The following is a 6,000-nucleotide window of genomic DNA, read 5'->3' on the forward strand; positions in this document are numbered from 1 at the left end:
CATTTAAAGCACATGACTTATTCTTAAACAACAACAACAGTGATTTGTTGAGGGTGCTGGGAATTGTAGCTATGTGAGGGGTTAACTACAATTTACAGCAGTTGGGGCTGGGCCATTTGGGTGGATGGGGAATGTCCAGTTTAAGATCCTTCTTCCTTCTTGTTCAGTTTCTTCTTTATTTCTCTTCAAAGCATTTTTACCCTGCTCTTTGGCTAAAAAAAAGTGGGGGATCCCAGAGCAACAGCTTCAGTTATCATTAATAAGAGGCTTGCTGTGGTATAGCCAATATGCTTAAATCTGATTAATGCATGATTAATACCACAGAGTAAGCTGTTCTGCCAGGCTCAGCCATGTCACTTCTCTTATCTTCGGAGGAAATAGGTAATCAAGCCTATTGTCCCCACATGGCCACATTCTACCTGGGAAGTTCAGCATGAGAAGAGACCTGAGTTGGTTGCTCCAACTCAACCACATAGCTCTCACCAGCCACTCTTGAGTCACTGCATCAATAATCTTGGAACTTTTACCACTTTGTAACTAAACTAAGCTTTACTGCCTGTGCAACTTTTCAAACTGATGAATGGGAAAACACAAGAACCAGACCTTTGAAGAGTTTGTAAGTACAGTGGTACCTCGGGTTACAAACTCCTCGTGTTACGGACTCTGCTAACCCAGAAGTAGTACCTCGGGTTAAGAACTTTGCCCCAGGATGAGAACAGAAATCGCACACCAGCAGCATGGCAATAGCAGGAGGCCCCATTAGCTAAAGTGGTACCTCAGGTGAAGAATGGTTTCAGGTGAAGAACAGACCTCTGGAATGAATTAAGTTCATAACCGGAGGTACCACTGTAAACCATTTTTAAGACAGTAAGGTGTAGTGGTTTGAGGGTTGGGCTAGGAACTGGGAGGTTCTAATATCTACCTTAGACCAAGGTTCTAATCTCCACCCAGCCATGAAGCTCACTGGATGATCTTGGACCTCAGCTTTCAGCCTAAGCTACCTCACAGGGATGTTGTGGGGATAAAATGGGAAGAGAACAATGCATGGCATCCTGAGCTCCTGGAAGGTAAGGTGAGATACAGGCATAATAATAATGTATAATAAAGGCTGCTTCTTTCCAGAAGAGATAAGCACATAATCCAATCCCATTTACACTTATTTGGGAGTTATTCCAAGTGACCTGGTGGGGCTTGCTTCTGAATAAATATAGAATCATAGAAATGTAGAGTTGGAAGGGACCATGAGGGTCATCTAGCCCAACCCCGTGCATGAAAGACTCTTTCACCCAACATGGGGCTCAAACCCACAACCTTGAGATTAAGAGTCTCAAACTCTACTGACTGAGCTATCCTTTAATGAAAATGATCATGCTGTAAATCCTATTGGGAAATCTGTAGGGTTTAAGGTATCCATGATAAACAGCTTGAGCCTATGTTGGCTTCCTCAGGAGGAAATCTCTCAGTGTTCAGTGGGATTTAGTTGTTTACAGCTGGGGTTTGGAAGCAGATGCTGCTGCACTCAGATCCCCACCAGCCCTGGCCAACAACACCTGGAGAGTTCCCCATCTCTGCTCCACAGGATCACAGCCTTCATCCTCTAGCATTGCTTTCAACAGGACTTGCAGTGCATTCTTCGATACGTTAACACATAATTAAATGCTCTGGGGCTTATGCCCTGGTAAACGTGCCTAGGACTGCTGCCCAAGTCAGGAGCATCCATTGCAGGAATGTGCTGCTGTGATCTATATTATGAAGTATGCAATGTCTGCTGTGCCACCCAGAACTGGGAAACACTGGCCTGTGAGCACTCCAATTGGAGAACAGCCTTTACCAAATGTGTCATGGGCTTTGAAGACACTCGAACACAGAACGCAAGGGAGAAACATGCTAAGCGGAAGGCACACTTGGCAAATACACACTGTGATCAACTCCCGTCTGGAAACCAATCTCCCCACTGTGGAAGGACGTGTGGGTCCAGAATTGGCCTCCACAGTCACTTACAGACTCATTGTTAAAACCATGTTTAAGGAAGACAATCTTACTTGGCTACGAGTGACCGCTAAAGAAGAGGAAGAAGAAGACTTCTGAATAAGCATGTTGTCTTGCACAATAGGAACAACACCCCCCAATGACAATCAGTAAAATTGGGGAGTGGGGTGACATTGGCCCAAGGTGCAAGGAGATGGGGGGGTCAGATGAACACCCACCCACACCCTCCAATCCTCTCTCACAGTCCTTCTTTCCAGCCATGATCCAGGGAAGACACCAGTGGCCATGTTTCAAGGCTGGGGAGCCCTCCCCTCACTCATAGTTAACTCCTGGGCACCTGTGGTGGTGGAATGGTCTTCCTTCTACCTTTAAGGACCAACAGGTGACACGGGAGGGTAGGAGGACAAATAAGGGGAACTAGCAAGCCTTCTCCCCAGGTCTCTTATCCTGCCACCACATCTCCTCTACATCTTATCTTTTCCACTTAGAAATATCATATATTGGGGGACCTTTTACCATATATGGTGGGAAAGCAGAGAAATTAAAAAAAAATCTGGGAAATGATATATAATGAATTGAAGAAAATGTTTAAAATGACATTTGTAAAAAAAGACCAGAAGCATTTTTGTTAGGGATTCTAGGATAAGACCTTCCAAGGAAAATAAAGAACTTATTTATGTTATGCTACAACAGCGGCAAGAGTCTTGATAGCTCAAGGATGGAAGAATGAGGAAACCGCGACGAAAGAACAGTGGCAAGAGAAATTGCTGAACTATGCAGAATTGGCGAAACTGACATACAAATTGTGAGATAAGGACAACTGTGACTTTAAAGAAGAATGGGAACTTTTTACAAATTATTTAAAAAGACAACAAAATGAACTGGACTCCTTGGCAGGTTTTGAATAAACATACACAAATTTATTGAGGGTTAATATAGTAGACAGATAATAAAAGGATATATACAATTTTACAGTATGCAGAGAATGACATGAGTTGAGAAATCAGAGAGAGGAGCTGAAGGAAGTCTGGGGGGGGGGAGAGGGAGGGAAGGATCTTTGGGGAGGGGGAGGGGGAAAGGGGGGAAATAATGAAGATGATTTGCTTTGATAATTTGTTATGTTGAAATTGTTAATAATTTTTTTTTTTAAAAAAAGAAATCTCATATATGGAACAAAACTCTCCCCTTTAAACAAAACAGCCTCTCTGTGCTTTATCATACCAAGTGTTACAGAAAAAATCAGAAGGGGGTGGGGGTCAAACCTTGCATGACACCTTGAGCTCCTTGAGAGCAAGTGAAGAGGGAGAAATAATATGTTGCGGAACATAGAGAGATCCTCTGCAATCCGTTCTCAGCTGCCCTCTTTCCCTCACCTGGCTTGCAAGGCAGCCACACCCCCGTATGAAGAATGCCTCACCTTTCGGCTTCCTCCTAGTCCTCCCGGACTTTGCAGGGCCCTGCTCAGCGGCTTCTCCTTCACAAGAGAGGAGGCGTTTGCTCAGAGCCCAGTGCCACCTCAAAACAAAGTACCGTCTGGGGCAACCCGCCCCTCCTGCCCCACCCTAGCTATGCCACTTAGGCAAATTCATGGAGGAGAGAGCTGTCAATGACTACTAGTGTGGTGTAGTGGTTAAGAGCAGTGGACTCGTAATCTGGTGAACTGGGTTCGCTTCCCCGCTCCTCCACATGCAGCTGCTGGGTGACCTTGGACTAGTCACACTTCTTAGAAGTCTCTCAGCCCCACTCACCTCTCAGAGTGTTGTGGGGGAGGAAGGGAAAGGAGATGGTTAGCCGCTTTGAGACCCCTTAGGGTAGTGATAAAGTGGGATATCAAATCTGAACTCTTCTTCTTCTTCTACTAGTCCTAATGGCTATGCTCTACCTCTGCAGTTGGAGGCAGCAATGCTTATGAACACCATTTTCTGGAAACCACAGGAAGGGAGAGTTGCTCTTGTGCTCAGGTCCAGCTTGCTGCCCCCCTGCCCCCCCCCGGCATCTGGTTGGCCACTATGAAAAAAGGATGCTGAACTAGCAGGTTGTTCTTATGTTAACTATTCCACAACTTCTTGATATGAAATATGGCTGGACTGAACTTTTGAAAGACCAGTCTGAAATTGGTCAAGACGGGGCATGGAGGAGCAGAACCGCCTCTCCCTTTTCACATTTTAGGTACCAATTTGCCTGAACCAAATTCAAGGTGTGTCTGATGGTATAGAAAGCCCCTAACAGTTTGAACTAGTTTACTTGAAGGTTCACCTTAGCCTATGTAGCATCCTACTTAACTTGTCTCTTTTTTCAGGGTGATGAAGTCAAGGTAAAGGTAAAGGACCCCTGGATGGCTAAGTCCAGTCAAAGGGGACTCTGGGGTTGCGGCGCTCATCTCGCTTTCAGGCCAAGGGAGCCGGCGTTTGTCCACAGACAGCTTTCTGGGTCATGTGGCCAGCAGGACTAAACCACTTTTGGTGGAATGAAACACCGCGATGGAAGGCAGAGTGCGCAGAAACACTGTTTACCTTCCTGCTGCAGCAGTAGCTATTTATACTCCTAGCTTGGAAGGAGCTGGGACAGAAAAATCGGAGCTCACCCTGCCGTGGGGATTCGAACTGCCGACCTTCTGATCGGCAAGCCCAAGATGCTTGGTGGTTTAGACCACAGCACTACCCACATGCCTAGGATGCTGAGGAACCATTAGTGAGCACTCCTTAGGTTTGGTCTGTCAGCCAACTGCAAATCCACCCAACAGCAACCTTGTCCAGCCTATATTTTGCCAACTTCTCCTCATCATGGGGGGCTTCGTCAAAAGCCTTACTGAAAACAAGATACACTACATCCACAGTATTCTGCTGATCCACTATGCTCACAATTCTTACTTAAAGAAATGAAGGTTCATCTCTTATGACTTATTTTTGAGAAACCCATGCTGGGTATTAGTAATCACCACATCTTTTTCTAAATGCTCACAGACCGACTGTTGAATTATCTATTCTGGTATTGCTGACAAGCTCAGTGGTCAGTAGTTACCTGGGTATTCTCCCCCCCCCTTTGAAGACGGGGACAAGATTTGCCTGTTTTCAGTCTGCAAGGACCTCAACTGTTTTCAGAATTCTCAGAGGTTATAGACAGGGGCTCTGAGATGTTATTTTAATATGTAATTTTATTTTATAATGGATGTAATAGAAAGTAAGATAGCTAGCTTGCCCCACCCTAATACCAGCTCTTACAGTAATGGCCCCCACTGGTGCTGCATACAGGCTTACATAGGACTGGCAGTTCATAACCCCCATTCAAGTGAGGTACACTAACTAAACGAAAGACAGAGGCTGTTTTTATACAAAAAGGCCTGGACACAGAAGGGTTGATCTTCCTTCTGGCAATAAGGTCCTAGGGAACAATTTCCCCAGTACTAGAGGGGCTGCATGCTGGTTGACCTTGTATTAACTCATTTAATAATCCTCAGAGTCCTAGTGACCTTGATGTCATCTTGCATCAGACACCCACAGGTGGTAGCAAGAGAAAACTAATCTAGGGAACCTTTCCCCCCAGTAAAGACTGTACCCCAAACTCTAGAGTCAAATGCCATTTTAAAATGAACCAAAAAAAGGAGGCAGGATTTATATATATATATGTATAGCTAGTCAGAGTCATATGTGTGAATCTGATAGGACTGGTGGAACTTAGCAGCAGTTCTGTATATGGTCACAGGGAACTAAGTTACAGGAGGGCAGCCAAGAGCCTCTCTAATTTGGGGTGTTTGTGGCTCAGATTCCATCTGGAGGCATTCTAAATGCAAACACAACAATGCCAGATTCATAGAACAGCAATCTTTAAATTATATTCCAAGAGAGAAAGAGAGAGGTGGAGAGGGAGAGAGAAGGGAGGAAAGAAAGAAAGATGTTTAGCGCATATATCATTGAATTATAAAGAGATTTGGCAGCTTTATTGATGATGTTGAATCTGGCTGACAGATGCATTTACACCAGATAAGCATTTGAGATGTTGGCGTAATTGCTT

This window comes from Podarcis gaigeae, assembly GCF_964106915.1.
Source record: "Podarcis gaigeae genome assembly, chromosome: Z".
NCBI lineage: Eukaryota > Metazoa > Chordata > Lepidosauria > Squamata > Lacertidae > Podarcis > Podarcis gaigeae.